Consider the following 18,829-nt stretch of genomic DNA (forward strand, 5'->3'; position numbering starts at 1 on the left):
ATGCTATCTGGTAGATGTAGTAAAAATGAGGGGCAAAACAGGAACCGTTTACCTGGTCTCCAATAATGCCAGGTACTGTGTGTAGGACAAATGGATTCATTTAATCCTCGCCATTTTCTTGTGAGAAATGTCATCTTTGTTGTAAATCAAGAAACTAGGACCCAGAGACGATAACTTTCCCACCGTCACATAGGTAGTAACAGCAGTACCCAGATTCCAAGCCAAGTATATATGAACTCAAAGCTCATCCTCTTTCCGTGGACGCTGTTATATTTGTTAACCAATGTCATATAGCAAATCCACAGTGCAATGAGGCCCAGGAGCAGCTTCTGCTAATTCCCCCTGATGGCTAGTTCTGAGCTTTGTTTGGTAAAACCGTAGTGCATAATAGGGCCTGACGGTGCAGGGCAAACCCCCGCCCACCTCCCACTGCTTTCCCACCCCCAACTCCACACACTCCCAGTACCTAAGCAAGCTCCAAGGTACAGAACAAAGATAATTTAAGAGCACTTAGAAAAAACTGCATCCAGGACCCAACTTTTAAGATTTACCAGTGACGCCCTCCTATTATACTACTGTAGTGCAGAAATAGTAAAATTAGGGAGTAAAGTTGCTCTACATTTTTAAGTTAAGTGTTTGTACCCTGAATATTTCCCAAGTTCATTTGAGACAGTTTATGAAATGAAGTACTATATGAAGTAAGATAATGAAAAAAAAAAAGACATTCAAAAATCACATAAATAGGGGTTATCAAGCACTTGAGATGAGTTAATTATCACTGCTGAGCCTGAAATTTAGCTGTATTTCCTAGCAGGTAATGCATAACAAGGAAACATAGTTCTCATTATCTAATGATAATAATTTTTTAAATAATTAGTTTTAAAAAACTATGTGTGTGGGCTTCCCTGGTGGCGCAGTGGTTGAGAGTCCTCCTGCCAATGCAGGGGACACGGGTTCGTGCCGCGGTCCGGGAAGATCCCACATGCTGCAGAGCGGCTAGGCCCGTGACCCATGGCCGCTGAGCCTGTGCGTCCGGAGACTGTGCTCCGCAACGGGAGAGGCCACAGCAGTGAGAGGCCCGCGTAACGCAAAAAAAAAAAAAAAATGATAACTTTTCCATAGGACATCTGGGTTTTTTTGGTAGAAACAATCAAATAGTGTGTAAACAACAATTACATCTTTAAATTTCCAATTCTTATCCTCTCATTTTATTTTTCTGTTTAATTTCATTTGTTAGAACCTTAAGCACAATGTTGCCACTAATGGTGATTGATAATGGACATTCTTGCCTTTTTCCTTTAATCTATGATCTTTTATAATTAATTATAATATTTGCTGTAAATAGTAGATGCCATTATTAGGTTACGAGGCTACTTCTAATTTGCTGAGATCTTTTTTAAATCATGAATGCGTGTTGAGTTTTATTAAATCCTTTTCTCTGCATATATTAAGATGATCAATTTTTTCCCCACTTCATCATTGAAGAAAACAACTGTTGTAGCCAGGATAAATCATAGAGTATTAGATTATTAGAACTGGAAGCATCTTGAGATATCATCCAGTATTCTCAATGGGACTCCCTTAGCATCTGAGCCGGGGAAATCTTTACTGTTCGAGATTGTCCTACATATTACAGGAGGGCTAACAAGCCTGGTGCCCTTATAGGAAGCCAGATGCACTCTTTAAGTCATCTGGAAATCAAAAGCTGTCCCCACATATTTACAAACGTCCTCGAAGGTGCCCCTGCATCACTTTGACACCACAGGGGCCCACAGATGCCCAGGGACCTATAGGGACTGTCCTGAAACTGAGAGTTACCAAGTTCTCCCTTCAGACTCGCTTTAGAACTATTGTGACTACCCTGCTCTGAAATCTCTGCTTCCGCGCCCCACCCCCAATCCTGGCTAAAGAGTTGTTGAATGATTCTGACCCCTTCTAATTTCCTTTTGTTCCTGCCCTAAGCAATCCTTTCAGGATCCCTATTTTCTCTCACTGTAAACCACTCTAAAGACCCATCTCTTTTCCCCACTCCTGCTGGCACTTCTCTGGAGAGTCACACCTGACCTGACACCAACCAGTCCCACCAGAGGTCTTTGGGAATACGGTGGACCTCAGCGGTAAGAGAGGAAAGAAGGTGACTTCGTGAGACTGAAGAAACCAATCTTCTGCTGCACTCTGCCCCTCCTCACTTGGCCATGGCCCTTCCAGTAAGAGAGGAGCCTCCAACAGCTCCAAGCTCCCTCCCCACATTGGGCACACACCTGGGCTGCGAGGCACAGTGCCAGCAGATACCCAGGGAGGCTCTGCCCAGTCTTCTGCAAGCCTGACCTCTTGTGGGTGCTGGGGGAGCAGCCCGCAGCCTCCTGGGTCCTTGTCATATGTCCTTACTTTCTAAACCACTGCCGCAGGGGACGGGACGTGGAGGCTCTGGGCTGGAGTGTGTGTGTCTGTTTGGGGGATGGTGGTGGTGGCAGGGGTGGATGGACAAAGCTCCGTCCAGAGGACAGACTTCATTGCCTTCCACTTGGAAGGGAAAGTCAAAGCAGCTAGTTCCATTCGGGATCTGAGAGTTTACCAGGAGCCTTGCGAAATCATTCTGTCCTCCCCAACCAAACCATCACATATGCGTCAGAAGCATATCTTGGTCTTAATGCATTTTACTCCTGTCACTCAGACATTCAAAACATTTACTGAGTATCTGCTGTGCTCAAAGATAAATAAAGCAGTCCCCAAGCTCAAGTGCTTCCTAGTAAGGTGGGGAGAAACCCAGGAACATTTCAGGAGAGGGTGCCCGGTGTCCCAGCAGAGGTATGAACTAGAGTCTATGGGAGGGGGGGCTCAGAAGGCTTCCCTGAGGGGAGTGACACTTGTCCCTCTGTCTGAGGCTTGTTTCGGGGGTAGGCAGGCCAGTACAGTCATCCCAGCAGACATGTGGGTGGGCGGCACCCATTCTACAGCTCTCCCGTTCCCACCACTGCCTGACCCTCAGGAAGCTTCTACTCCAGCCACATTGAGGCTCTAGACTCCACCCTTCAGTCAATAAGCAGGCGAGAAAAAGGAGGCAGGAGCAGCGTGACACAATCCCAGACACCTGCACCAGGGAAAGAAGAGGTGTGTGCAAATCTGGCTGGCCAGCTCAGCAATGGACAGCCAGCCAGAGATGGATTCTGAGTCCAATATGGGCTTCTTTGGGTTCTCAAAATAGGTACATTTGAATCACAGATGCAAGCAACTGAAAGACATTTTAGAAATTATTATTCCAATACTTTCTCGATATAAAAGCTGCCATAACAATTTCCTAAGTTTCAACTGTTTGATTTTTTGATAGTCACGAAATGAATACTGATTGTTAATGAAGAAGAGTAAAAAACAGAATTCCTAAACCCCTTACTAATTTTATATTCTGATGGACAGCAAAACACATAGGGCATTCTTCTCCTGCCATTTGTTAGCTGTGTGATCCGATACAAGTCACTTAACCTCTCTAAGGCCTTTACTCATCTATAAAATGAGGATAAGGCTATATACCATGCATGACTGTGGTGAGGACAAAAACAACGTGCATTTGGCAGGTGCTTGATAAATGACAGCGAATATTATTATTCCTAGGAACTAGTGTGGAGATACCTCCTGTGACTATCATTTCTAAGAATGATTTCTAAGCCAGAGCTGTAGTACAGACCAAACCTAGCAAGGATTACATTCCAGAGTAAATAAAAACGGGGATTCAGTTAACGAAATCTTGCCAGGTCAATAAGGCAGAGGGGAAAGTCACTATCAGTTTCCTTGTTATAGACCTGTCAGGAATCAATAAAGAGGATGTGGTACATATATACAATGGAATGTTACTCAGTCATAAAAAAGAACGAAATAATGCCATTTGCAACAACATGGATGGACCTAGAGATTATTATACTAAGCGAAGTAAGTCAGAAAGAGAAAGACACATACTATATGGTATCACTTACATGTGGAATCTAAAATATGACACAAATGAACTTATCTACAAAACAGAAACAGACTCACAGACATAGAGAATAGACTTGTGGTTGCCAAGGGCAGGGCGGAGGTGGAGGGAAGGATTGAGAGTTTGGGGATTAGCAGATGCAAACAACTATATATAGGATAGATAAACAATAAGGTCCTATTGTATAGCACAGGGAACTATTTTCAATATCCTGTGATAAACCATAATGGAAAAGACTATGAAAAAGAATACTTATGTATAACTGAGTCACTTTACTGTACAGCAGAAATTAATGCAATATTGTAAGTCAAGGGACTTCCTTGTGGCGCAGTGGTTAAGAATCCGTCTGCCAATGCAGGGAACAGGGGTTCGATCCCTGGCCCGGGAAGATCCCACATGCCGCGGAGTAACTAGGCCCGTGCGCCACAACTACTGAACCCGTGTGCTGCAACTACTGAAGCCTTAACGTCTAGAGTCCACACTCCGGAACAACAGAAGCCACCACAATGAAAAGCCTGCGCACCTCAATGAAAAGTAGCCCCCTCTCGCCGCAACTAGAGAAAGCCCACACGCAGCAATGAAGACCCAACGCAGCCAAAAAATAAATTAAAAAATTTTTAAAAAGCATTATAATCAACTATATGTCGATAAAATTTAAAAATTAAATAAAATTTTAAAAATAAAATAAAATTAGACCTGTCAGGAGACACATCAGGCAATGCTGCTCATCCAGACAACCATCCATCCATCCATCCATCCATCCATCCATCCATCCATTCCAGGCAGGGAATGGCAATAAGAACACACAAATGCTATGAGTTCCTGGATGTCACAACCATGTCCTATCATGGAGGACATAAATAGGAAAGTCAACAAAAAAGAAATAGAGATGACCTAATAACAAATTTAAAATATTTATTTGGACTTATTAGCAATTTAAAATCTGTAAATAAAAATAATACCATTTTTTCCACCTAACAATGTAGCAAGTGTGTTTAAAATGAGAATTCTTGGTGTTTATACGGGATCTGGAAACTAACACAACATTGTAAAGCAATTATATTCCAATAAAGACGCAAAAAATAAAAGTGATGCTGGGAATCCAGATTGTTGTAACCTTTCCAGTGGGCAGGGGGAAAGGGTGTGGGGGGCGGGGGGAGGTGTAGAGCAGGTGTCTCCTCCCCAACAATGCCTCTGTGGGCTGCCTGCTCCTGCCCCAAAGCAAATCTTCTCACCCCATAAAAAATGTGTATTCGCTTTGACCTCACTGCTTCATTTCTAGAAACTTATCCTTGCAAATAACAATGGCATGTGCAAAACATACAGCTATAAAGATGCTCTTCAGAGCTCTGTTTGTAATGTTTAAAAGCCGGAAACAATCTAAGTGCCAGCAACGGATGCTTGGCTGAGGTAGCAACACATCACGGAAGCCAGTCCACTCGGGAGCTGGAGAGACTGCAGTGGGCTTCAAACCCCAGCTCTCCTACAAGCTCCCTGTGTGACCTTGGGCAAAATATTGCCTCCAAACCTGTCTTCTTCTCTATAAAAGGCAGACAGTAATAGTATTTACCTCACAGATTTGTGGCGAGGAATAAATTAGATGATGCGTGCAAAGCTTAGCCCATAGGAAGCATTTTATAAATAACTGCTATTATTAAATAAATTATGCTATAACCATATGATGAAATTCATTGCAAACATAAAAAAATGCCGTAGAAAACTTTCTAATATGCTGGGAAATGTTTATGGGCATTGTTAAGTGCAAGGAGCAGGACATATTACTGTATGATATCTGTTTTTGCTAAAAATATATTTTTTCAACAGAAATAGACTCACAGACATAGAAGACAAACTTATGGCTACTAAAGAAGGGGGTAGGGATAAATTAGGAGTTCGGGATTAACAGATACACACTACTGTATATAAAATAGATAAACAACAAGGACCCACTGTATAGCACAGGGGACTATATTCAGTATCTTGTAATAACCTATAATGGAAAAGAATCTGAAAGAGAATATATATATATGGATAGCTAAATCACTTTGCTGTACACCTGAAACTAACACAACATTGTAAATCAACTATACTTCAATTTTTAAAAGTTCTATTTTTTCAGAGGGAAAAAGAGTAAAATAATTTACATCAAAATGCTAACCGTAGTTATTTCTGAGTAATGGGATAGCAGAAGATTTTGTTTCCTTATTTGGGCTTTTCTACATTTGCCAATTTTTCCTCAAAAAGGAGGCAGAAGGAGGGTGTCATTGGGAACGTGAATGTGCTTGCTATTCATTTTTTGGTGATAAAGATGAACAAGAATTGTTTTTATCTGTAAAGACACTCTAGAAAATGGAGGTAGAGAACAGTGCCCTGCAAAATTCCCAGCAAGGTGTCCCTGCCCCATGCCCTTCCTAGGCAGAAATAGCCTAAGAAACTCCCTAACCCAGAGGTCAGCAGGTCCCCCAGCCTGTGAGCCCATCCTGAGGGGCCTCACCTGAGGCCGTGGGTGCCGCTGACCACCTACCCCCAGTCCACTTACAGCAGGAAGGCAGGTAAAGAAGAGAGCGCGGGGGAGGGGTGGGGACTGGGAAACCAGGGGGGGAGGAGGGGAGGAACCAGGCCAGGGAGGCAGGGGCAATCTCCCCCCTCACTTTACACGCCCCCCCTTCCCCTGGACCGGACTCTGCTATCCCCTTTGACCCAACTTGCACAGGGGCCCCCGTTTCCCCACTGTATAACGTTTTCACGTTTTTCTTGACCACGGGATCTCCCAGGGCAGAGCCAACTTGGCCCCAGTACCATAAGGGAAGGTCCAGGGTAGGTATGGCCATTTCCTGGCTAGGCCCCTTCCAGGTCAGGCCAGAGCAGGGCTGGAGGGGATAAAAGGGGAAAAAAAGCAAGCCGAGGAACACAGGCATAACCTTTCTGTTGGACCAAGGAAAGAGAAGGTGGGTTTGGAGCGACTCAGAAATCAATTCAACTAGCCTCCACTCCTTTCTGCAAATCTAACCCCCAAGTAAACAACGTGTTCCAAGAGCACAGAGATGCGGAACACCCCACACCCCCAATACGAATGGATACAGAAGTAGCCTTCAGGTTTCGGTTTTTAGGCTGGAAGCCACGGCAGATGGGGAGTCCCGCTCGGTCCCGCGGGCTTTATCATTATCATTTAGCATCTGTGCTGCATGGCCACGTCCACAGAGCACCTTCCCATCACATGTCAAAGGTGTTTGTGGAACCGCAGTGGCTTCCCAGCTACCTGCGATGACTCTCCAGCTCTCCTGGGGCTTGGCACACTTTGGGATGGCTTTCTGAGGTTTTCTGGAGGGTTAACCTTTGATTGGGGGTACCTAAACAACTGTGATTTGGGGTGATGCTCCTAGGGTAAGAAAAAGCTTCTCTGCCGTGTCTTAAAATAAAAATGATAGTGATATTTGCTGACTTGCCAAAACCACAGGACTACTGGTGATGGATGAATGGGACTGTCAGAGAAAGACTTGAAGGCCCCCAGGAAAAGAGGTATTTTAACACAGCGAGGCCCAATTCTGTCAGATGGCAAAGCCCTGCTCTTAACTGCTCCAGTCTACCATCTTGGGAGTAACTGTAGCTTGCAGACTGAGCTGGCTGCCACGTCCCAGGAGACCCCAATTGGAATGACTGCATCATACTCATGGCCTGGACCTTTTCAGTTTTGAAAACTTGAAAGGCCAAAGTATTTCTTTCTGTACCATCTGTAGGCAAGAGCTTTGACTCCCACCTGTCTGATCCTTGGCATTTCTTGATTTCCGGGGAAAAGTGGCAAGGAATGCTATTTGGGGATAAAGATGGAAAAAGGGAAGGCATTCTGAGCAGGGCTACATGGGGCTGGTGGCAGTCATTCCCTTGGTGTGAAAAGCCCTGTCATTCTTCCCCTGCTGCCCACCCACCTTCCCAGCATTGGCTGGAACGCAAAGAGGGCATTACTGCATCCCACCCTTACCCTTGACTAACAAAAGATTTCTTCCGGGCTTCCCTGGTGGCGCAGTGGTTGAGAGTCTGCCTGCCGATGCAGGGGACACGGGTTCGTGTCCCGGCTGGGCCCGTGAGCCATGGCCGCTGAGCCTGTGCTTCTGGAGCCTGAGCCATGGCCGCTGAGCCTGAGCTTCTGGAGCCTGTGCTCCGCAACGGGAGAGGCCACAACAGTGAGAGGCCCGCGTACCGCAAAAAAAGATTTCTTCCCCTCGGTGGGAGCTGTGTCTTTTGTTCCTGAGAGCTTAAGGCATTTTGGAATGCCCAACGGCAATGACAGAACTCTGAATAGCCCTACCTGGGACACTTTAGGAATGAGTCATAAGCTGTGTTTGCCTAATTGAGTTAGGACCTGTCAGTCATCAGTTATGTTATAAATACACTGAGAGCTAGAAACTCTTCTCAGACAGGAAAATAATGGGCTATGCAAAGTGGATATGGGGCTTGGAGATGGAACAGGTAAAAAGAGGAGGTAGGCAAACCAGCAGATGCCTGCGTGACCTCCAAGGAGGCAGACATACCTACCCATCACCACAAGCCTCTCTCCCCTCCCCCTCCCCCTCCCCCTCCCCCTCCCCCCCCCTCTCTCTCTCTCTCTCTCTCTCTCTCTCTCTCTCTCTCTCGCACCAAGGTGAGTGCAGGATTCACAGATGAACAGGGACCTGTTCTTGGGCATGTTTGAGTCAAGGTCTTGGCAGATATGAATGGCAGGAATTTCCCATCATCCTCCCTTCCTCTTGTCAACTGCTGGAACTGTCTGAGCTGGAAGGCAGGCTGACAAGGTTAACGGGAGAGAAGATCTGATATGCTATCATGCTTCTCAGGTCCGTGAGAGGCAGGCTTGTGTGGAGCGGGTCCATGGCCTCCCTCTGCTCCCCTCCCCAAATAACCCTCCAATGTGCCAATCAGAGACAAAGATAAGAAGCTAACTCTCAGTCCTCCTCCCAGAGCCTACACCTCGAGACAATTACTTATGGGAGCTCTGCAGTGTCTATCAACCAGCCTCAAGCCTGGGGCCTCCTTTCCACGTGGTGCTGCCATGGAAGCTGCCACAGAAGCGTGGACTGCATTCTGCAGGGGACGGGAGGTAGCTCTTACACATATCTGTGCATCATCTTGGTCACCATCACTTGACAATGACAGCCATTGAAAGTTCAGGCCATGTCCACTGCTGAAACTGCCGGCTATGAGACAGATCTGTAATCTGTGGACGGGGGTCCACACTCCCACTGCAGGTCATCTAGACCAGGGCTACTCAAAGTGCGTATCAGGACTAAGCTGCACATTTTTTGTCACTGGTCCATAGTGAGGTAAGTACAGAAACCGAGAGCATTTGAAACCTTTGTAGCAATCTGGCAGAGTAATTTAATGTGTTTATTCTAATAATTTAAAAGGGACTTGTATTTTTACCTTTGTTTCAGTTTCCCAGAAATGTATTCTAAAGAATACATTTTTTTAGAAAGATATATATGGTATTAAAATATCATTCTGCGAGAAATTATCAAAGAAAAACCCTGTTCCTTCATCGCAGGTAGTCTGAGGAGCACGGCTCTAGTTGCACCCGCTGCTGCATCGAAATACGGTACGGCATCGAAAACTCCCGGCTGCTAATTACTTGATCTTTCATAGGAATTCTGAAAGTGAGCGAGAGTGAGAGCCTGAGAGAGGGAGACAGGAGACAGCGGAAGGAGAGGGGTAGGCTGGAGGACGGAGAGAAAGTGCGTCCTTGCAGGGCAGTTGGTGCCACCTGAAACATGAAAGTCTGCGCTCCAATAAACGGATGGGATAAATCCCGTCCTTTCTGGCTCTCTTTCCTGAGACGATGGCTGTGGAGCGAGTCAGAAGGAAGGCGGTACACCACAGACGTGGCCTCTCTGGGGGGCTGACCCAGGAAGCCCAGGGCAAGAGGATGCAACGCCGTCAGGATGCAGGCATCCTAAGCAGCAGCGCTCTCCTGGCCCGGCATGGCTGCCCCAAGGCCCTGTAGACTCTGTCTGCCTGTCTGGAGGTCCTCACCTCTACAGAGTACAGGGTGACCAGAACCCCAGCCCTCCCTATCATTTGAGTTGAGCAAAACTTCCTGAAGGAATTTTTCAGCTCAGGCAGGATACTCAGGGATTAAGAACAAAAGCATACAGTCAAACATCCTTGAGCCCGAGTTCTGGCTCCTCTGCTCCCTGCCTATGTGACATCCAGCACACAAGTACTGAGGCCTCGGTGTCTGCATCTACAGCATGGACACAGCAATACCTAATATTTGTTGACGGTTACACTATATGCTAGATATTGGCTATTGGCTTTATCTGGAATATCTCAAAATCACCCTATGAGATAGATATGTTTATTCCCATTTTCCAGGTGAGCCAACTGAGGCTTAGAGAGGTTAAGAACTTGGTGATTTCACACAGTGAGTCAAAGTCAGGACTCAGTCATCTGCACTCTTCTTCTCAGAGTTACTGTGTTTAATCATTATGGGATACTCAAATCACAGGACTGCTATAAAGATAAACAGTGCATTTATCACAGTGCCTTTCTAAATATGAGTTGCTACTGCTTTTGGCATTATTTTCCCAGGGATATCCCAGGGCCTTTGAATGTCCCCTGGCTTCAAGGCTACAACGTAGGGCAGCAAAAGCCTGGCAAGCTCCAGAAGGAGCCAAGCCAGGGTTTCCTTGGCAGGTGGCCCAGCCTGCACATCCTTTAATAGTCCAGGGTCTTCTATAAATATGCCAACAGCAAATCAAAGGCTCTGAAGCAAATCACAATAGTCACTCAATTTCAGGCTCTAAAGCATGTTCAGTCTTGCACCTTTCACATCAGCTAAAAACTTCTTCCAAGCTCCCAGCTCCCGGATCCCTCTATCTCATCTTTCTAAATGCTGAGCCCCTCTCTGCAGAATACTCTAGATAGCAACTATTAAAAGAAGGGTGCAGGGCCAAAGCACAGGGAAGACATTTGGTGAGGTTGCCTGACTCTCTGTAAATATTTATGCCACTTGATGAGTCCGTGTTGGTGCCAGGACCCCCCACCCCCAGCCCAAGTTTCCCAAGGAGGAATTTTAGTGCAGGATGAGGGCAAAGCTGAATTCTATCTGATTCTATCCCAGACATGCCCTTGAAAACCTCAGACCCCTGCTAATGGGTACCTTCCGTTGAGGGTTGGCACTGTGCCAGGCAAGGTGTCCTTGGTTATCTCTCATCTGTGTACCACACAGCAGTGTAGGGATTAGTGTTCTCATTTTACAGATATGGAAACTGAGGCTAGAACAGGTAAGTAGCTGGCCTGAGTGATACAGCCAATAAGTGGAGAGCCCAGCTCTGCTTAGCACTAGTATCTGAGCTCTTCCCCTCCAGGAGGCCCTGTGTGTTCTCCCTCTGGGACAGGACCCTGGGTCTCTACTAGGTCTTAGTTGGCTCTCCTCCTTCCCTCTTCCCTGAGCTCTAGGGAGGGCTGCTCCACTACCAGCACACCGAATGGTCCCTCATGAATTCTTGCCTCTACACTGCCCCACCGGTGGTGGATGTGTACTCTCTTTACCTGGCCCTCTTTGCATCTCACTTGTTTTATTTCCAAGCTGGTGATATGGAGAGGAAGAGATCATCTCCTTTATTGGGCTGATACAGGGTGATTGGAGCCCTTGCTTATCAGTGCTTAACCGCCTCCTGGTTTATAGGAGGGACTCATGTCAGAGCCCCTATTGGAGGCCCGCCAGCATAGCTTTGTTCCAGGCTCACAGGTTTCCGGAAACGCAGAGTAGAAAAATGTCATAGCCCTTGGCCCCCAAGGGGCAGTGATGGGTATTGTCAGAGACACAGTCTAAGCCCCTGGGTAACTGTGTCCCATGGGGATGATGGCACAGTGCCCAAGTGCCACCATATGAGAATCCCACTAGGTGTTTGCTTGTTAAAACACAGACTCTAACTCACAACACAGTCTGTGACAGAGGCCAGAAATATTCCTAGGCTCCCGGTGATTCTGATGTTTACAGAAATTGTACAATCTTTGACTTAGAGCGTGGGTTTTGGATCAGAACCATTTGGATTCAAATCCCAACTCTGGGCAGGTTGACTAACTTCCTTGAGCTTCAGTCCTCTTCCCATTGTGAAATAATAATAATAGCATCTCCTAAGACACCGGGAAGAGACGGAGAGAACGTAATTTAGTTTGTGGCAGCCAAAGAACTCTTCAAAGTTGCCCTGCTTAAGAGCCCTTCCATCCAAAATTTGAGAGGTGGTAAGTATTCAAGAAACAACTTGGACTTGCTCTTGTAAGCCAGGCAAAATTGAGAAAACCTACTGCTGAGATCATCACAGGTGAAGGAGAGTGATTAGAACCACGCTCTCCCTAATTCTAAGCAATCAATCAACACATCTGTAGTGAGCATCTGCTGGGGTTCAACATCACAGAGCAAGCAAGTTCTTATTGATAGCAACTCAAATTTAAGTTAAGGAGATGAGGCAAAAACATACAAGTTTAAGTCAAATAAAAAGTTACTAAATGAATAAGACAATCATCCAAAGATGCCCCATGTTCATTAATTCACTCAGCATGTATATTCATTCATTGCCTCTGGTGCACCATGGACTGGACTGGAAACCAAAGATACAAGGTTGAATACTATGGTCCTTCCCTCAAGGTACTGAAAGTCTAGAGAAGGAGACTGATGAACAAATCAATGCTCACGACTAATTTGGTCTCTTCTGGCTCTGAGTATTGAGAAAGGCTAAGTTTCATGGTATCTGAAATACTTCCTTCGGGGCCTGGGAGATCAGCTCTAATCAGCGGGAAGGTAGTCAAGGTCTGGTGACCCACCTCAGAGCATTCAGAGCTTCAGACCCAACGTCTAGAGACAAATATACTACGCAGACCATTATCAGAGTAATGACGGCAGGCAGTTTTGAAACTCTTGTCTAAAGGTAGCTGTGAAGCATTAAAACAGGAGTAAATCATTTCAAAATGGTTAATCACAATCCAAGAGAAAGGGAAATACAGAGACCTCCCAGCCCACCTTTAATAACCCCAATGGTGTGAGGAGGCGCAAACAAAACTAGAGATGAGGGAATCCAACCATGGCCACACTTTCTGCAAAGCTCACAGCTTGGTTCCTTGAGGGGAGGAATAGCATCTGTTTGTTTACCGCTATGTAGCCGGCACCTATCAGAGTGGATACACATTAGGGATCTAATAAACATGTACTGGATGAATGAATGAATGAACAATGAAACTGTCCAGATCTGAAAAAGCAAAGTGGCCAGTATGCAGCCAACTATAAGACCAGTAGATTCATAGCGGATAGCTCTCTTTAGAGTCCAAGCTTCTCTGAGCTCTAGACCTGTGTATCCAACTGTCTATTTGTCAGCTCCTCTGCAATGTCTCCAAGTCACCTCAATCTCTGAAGGGATGAACTTGTGACCTTCCCTTGCTCATGCTTTCCTGCCGCTCCATAGCTCAGTGAATGCCACCACTCTCTGTCTAGCTATACAAACCAGAAACTAAGGACACATCACTTCACAGCCCTCTCCTTATCACCAATCCATCCCTCAGTGCTGTCTATTTCCTTCCTGAGATTCCCTCAAACACATCCCCTGCCATTTCTCTAATCCAAGCTAGCATCTTTCTCCTGGGCTCGTACAGTTGCCTCCTGGCTCACCCGTCCATGTCTTTGCTCCCTAGCATCTCTCCACCTTGCTGCTCCCTCCACCCTCAACAGCCTTTCTTCCCACGTGCTCATCATTAATACTTTCTCATCCAGTAGATCTCAGAGACACGTGTCCTCTCCTTCTGGACTATGCCATGAACTCTAACATACTTCTCTCCCATGACATGCGTCACAGTTGCAATTTTACAGTCTACTGTCCAGAGGCCAGTGGGCGGCTCCTGACCCAGAGTGGCCGAGTATATATTTTATATTCATGCGCCTGGCAACAGGCAGGATGGTAGAAGGGAGACAGTTCCCAGAGTAGGCACTCAGTTTAGGCCAAAGTCTTTTTCGAACAGAGGGAGAGAGAAAACAGTCATTTCGTGCTGCCAACAGTTTTGAAGGTTAAGAAAGGAGTGGGCCCCTGGCCCCTGGTCTGCTTGGCTTAGGGAAGGTGGTCGGTCCCATCGATGAGAAAAGCGGGCTCAGGGGAGACAAGAGGAGGGCGGGGCTGGTGCACACAGAAAAGGACGGCCACCTGAAAGGCAGCTCCAGCTGATTTTTGCCCGGTGGGAACACCTGTACACAGGTCTTATTTTATTTTTCCAAGAGAAGTCTGAAATCAAAATTTTATGTGAAGTCTCTTGATTTTTAAATGCTGGCAACTAATTTAGAAAAACAATTCCAGAGCCGAACAAAACATATCTGTGTTCTGGGTTTTGCAGGCAGACTCCGGCTTGCCACCTGTGTGTTAGAGGAGCTCTGTTCTCCCTGCCCCAGTCCGACACAGCCTCAGAATTAATTCCTCCGCCATCCTCCAATGACTTCCCGTGAACCAGACCAGCACCGGCTGCTGGTAAGCACGGCATTAAGCTCCTTCATTTTGTCCTCCGTGGATTCTCCCCACTTGTCCCTCCCTTCCTCTCCCTGATCCTCCCCCACAAATGACGCTCAACTCAGTTCTCAAAGATCAGGCTGGCAGAAGTGAGCCCCCTTGCACCATGAAATTGATATCCGCAAATACCACCACCCGGCCATCCTCTAAACACAGTTGTAAGGGTACTACTGCTTAGAACAGGGGAGGGCGGGAGCCCAGTGGTGCCCACTTCAGAAAGTGGGAGTTAACAGCAAAAGAAAAACGGGTGAGGCTCCAAACTGCCTGACATTTGTATGTCCTTCAGGCACCTCTCGATTTGCCCCCTCTATGCATTCTAAGGCCCCTCCCTTGTCCTCCTCTCCTCCCCATCTCCCAGGATGGCACCCCCTGTTGCCAAATCGGACTCTTTTTTTCCATTATAGTTTATTACAAGATACTGAATATAGTTCTGGGTGCTACACAGTAAATCCTTGTTGTTTCTTTTATATATAGTAGTGTGTACCTGTTAACCCCAAACTCCTAACTTATCCCTTCCCCTGCTTTTTCTTAGGTAACCTTAAATTTGTTTTCTATGTCTGTGAGTCTGTTTCTGTTTTGTAAATAAGTTCATTTGTACTATTTTTGAGATTCCACATATAAGTGATATCATATAATATTTGTCTTTCTCTGACTTACTTCCCTTAGTATGCTAATCTCTAGGTCTATCCATGTTGCTGCAAATGGCATTATTTCATTCTTTTTCATGGCTGAGTAATATTCCATGGTAGATATATATCACATCTTCTTTATCCTTTCATCTGTTGATGGACACTTAGGTTGCTTCCATGTCTTGGCTATTGTAAATAATGTCCCTATGAACATTGGGGGTACATGTATATCTTTTCAAATTAGAGCTTTCATCTTTTTTTGGATATATGCCCAGGAGTGGGATTGCTGGATCATATGGTAACTCTAGTTTTAGTTTTTTAAGTAACCTCCATACTGTTCTCCATAGTGGCTGTACAAGTTTACATTCCCACCAACAGTGTAGGAGGGTTCCCTTTTCTCCACACCCCCTCCAGCATTTATTTGTAGATTTTTTTGATGATGGCCATTTTGACTGGTATGAGGTGATACCTCATTGTAGTTCTGATTTGCATTCTCTAATAATTAGTGATGCTGAGCATCTTTCCATGTGCCTGTTGGCCATCTGTATGTCTTCTTTGGAGAAATGTCTGTTTATGTCTTCTGCCCATTTTTTTGATTGGGTTGTTTGCTTTTTACTTTTGAGTTGTATGAGAAACCTGACTCTTTTGACAAGCCACACTGAAACAGTCACTCAATCACCAAGTCCATGGATTCTATCCCCAGGATCTCCCAAATCCATCTCCTTTTCTCCATCCTCCCACCCAAAGCCATAGTTCAGGCCACAGTACATTCACCTAGACAACTGCTATCATCTTGCAGACGATCTCACTTCCTCCAGTCTTCCCCCCAAATAATCCCCCACGACGCTGTCTGAACAGTCTTCTAAAAACAGAAATCTGATCACAACACTTTGCTCAGAACCCTCCAGTCACTCCCCATCATCTTCCAAAATATAATCCAGACTGCTTAGCATAGCCTGGCCCCATCCTGCCCCAGGGGTCTCACTTCAGGCACATCCCCAGGTGCCCCCCACACTGCAGCCTTACAGGACTGCCGGCATTTCCTCAGAGCACACCCAAGCTCTCTCTTGCCTCCACATCATCACACCTGCTATTCCAGCTGCCTCCAAAGTCCTTTCCCTCCCCTCCTTGTCGGCATGATAATGCCTATTTGTCATTCCATACTCAGTCAAGGTGTCTGAACCTGCAGGAAGTCTTTCCTAACTCCTGACCCCCATCCACCTTTCCCTGCTTCTTTCTTTATAGGGTGACTTTGGATACTGTCATCAGATTACTTATCCCGTGATCCTGCAACACTCTCTTTGTGCATCTCCCACTATAGGCTATGAGGGGCTCTAAGGCAGGGAGCGTATCTCAGGCACACGCTGGAAGCTCAGTGCCTAGCACAGAGCACGCATTTACTGTAGGTGTGCAGAAAAATTGAAACATTCCAGCTTCTGCGTTGTGCCTGGGGCCGGCTGATCCCAGGCAGCCCCTCTCCCAGCACACACGGCTTATGTTTAGCGTTAGTAGTTTATCTCCGGGGGAAATGTGGTGCCAGCCGTGGTCACCTGTTTGATTGCTCTCTGAGCTCTGCCTTTAACTGGAAGTTAATTTGGATTACTTAAGCTTTCCTTGCCCAGTGGAGAAACTCCGGCTGGGTAAATCCAAAGCTGCTGGCAATTCTACTTTTTTCTGTTTAATCTCTTTCTCTCATGCGCCAACTCCAATTTTGTGCTTTCTGGCTTCCTCTCCCTCTCAATGCACGTTTTAAGTCTGCCATCTGTGACCTTTTGCAGATGGTGACTCACCTTGGGTCTTCACCTTCCGACTTGCTCATCCCAGGGAAACTGAGGCCAGTCTTGCCAAGGGAGTCAGCCACATCACTTGGGAGCTCTGGAGCAGCTCTGAGAATGAAAACCAGAAGTGAGATTCCTGAACCCCAGTCCGCTCCCCTCTGAGCCCCAGACCATGCCTCGATGCTGAGGAAGGTCGGGGATCTTAAACACCAGCTCTTCAGCTAGAAGTTCTGACCATCAGCAAAGAGGGCACAGAGAATGGTAAGGAAGGCGGATGAGCACGGAACCTGGCTCTCACCAAGCCACATTTTTGGTAAGATCGTGTCCTCCCCCACCTGCAGTGTCCTAATGGTTTATGCCTAACTGGGAATGCTTCCGCTTCCCAGCTGACCCAAGAACCCTGATTATGCCCAGCTGTCTCATCCTTAAGGCTTTCTTTTCCCTGATCCCCCTCCCGCACCCCCATCAGCCTCCTGTCCTGTTCTCTTGACAAGAGTCCATTCATACCTCACACAGGCTCCAAAAGCAAGACTGGTATGTCTCTGTTGAGAAAGTTTGCAAAACCCTAAAGGAGGGCTAGGGTAGGGGGGCACCTACTGCTCCCACATGGGAATGACAACCTGCCACGCACCTGAGGGAAACCAAGGACAAAAATCCGTGGTGAGTTTTTCAGGGCACTGAAAAGTTAAGGAACTTGCCCCAAAGCACACAGGAACTAAGCAGAGGAGCCACCACCTCAAGGTTTTACTGTATGAAGAGCGAATGATTTTGTCCACACAAAGTTCATGGCCTCTGCTACATCACCCTGCAGAAAGTTCCTGTAACATGAATGTTCTTATTTAGGGAGAAGGTTCTGCAATGTCAGATCATATCAGAACTCCCTGCTTTGAACAACCAGCAGCTGCAAGACTTCCAGAGGAAGACACGTGTGGCTACACTTAGGGATTTGACAAAGGTCTCCCCAGCACCTGCCTGAGCAGGGCACATTCTCCATCCCAAGGTGCGCCTGCTCTCAGGGAGCTCACAGTCTTGTGGCAAAGATGACAGAGGCGTAAATAGAAGTGCGAAATTAATGCAGAAGATTGATCCGTTAAACCAAGCTCCTGGGTGTAAGATTATATATAATTCTTTGGAATTCACAGAAAGGAACCATCAAGCAAATCAGCCACCTTGTCATTTTAACTAAAGTGCCAAAACCAGTTTTAGTTTTGAAAACAGAGAAATTCAAGCTCCATACTTGTCTGTAAGTATGCAAGGCAGCGTGCAATTTACCTTTGGTAGAATTAGCAGCAACAGGATTTGTAAATTCTCCTTTCATTTACATTTAAAAGAGAGAAATCCAATTTAGTCCAAATTCATAATTCACAAGTACATAAAACGTGCCCCTTGCTCCAATCTAGTTTTTTTGTTGTTGTTGCTGTTGTTTCCTTTTTTGGCTGCGCTGGGTCTTCGTTGCTGCACGCAGGCTTTCTGTAGTTGCGGCGAGCGGCGGCTACTCTTTGTTGCGGCACGCAGGCTTCTCATTGCGGTGGCTTCTTCTGTTGCAGAGCACGGGCTCTAGGTGCACGGACTTCAGCAGTTGCGACACATGGGCTCAGTAGTTGTGGCACGTGGGCTCTAGAGTGCAGGCTCAGTAGCTGTGGCGCACGGGCATAGTTGCTCCGCAGCATGAGGAGATATGTCAACTGTACTGACCATGAGCACATATGCAGCAGGAAAATGGAGAGAAAGGGGTTCCTTCTCGCTTGCTGATATATGTCACCATCATTGCATGCAAACCTATTAGGCAGAGTTCTAATGAGTCCCCATCCCCACCCCCAAAGCTCAGGAGAAACCAATAAACCCCTCCAGCAAACTGTGACAGAAGGAGTAAAAGCTAAGTGATAAAAATGCTAACTTGAATTTGCACATGTG

This window comes from Delphinapterus leucas, chromosome 9, assembly GCF_059928025.1.
Source record: "Delphinapterus leucas isolate spDelLeu-1000000601 "Yukka" chromosome 9, BTC_Dleu_Yukka2, whole genome shotgun sequence".
Taxonomy (NCBI): Eukaryota; Metazoa; Chordata; class Mammalia; order Artiodactyla; family Monodontidae; genus Delphinapterus; species Delphinapterus leucas.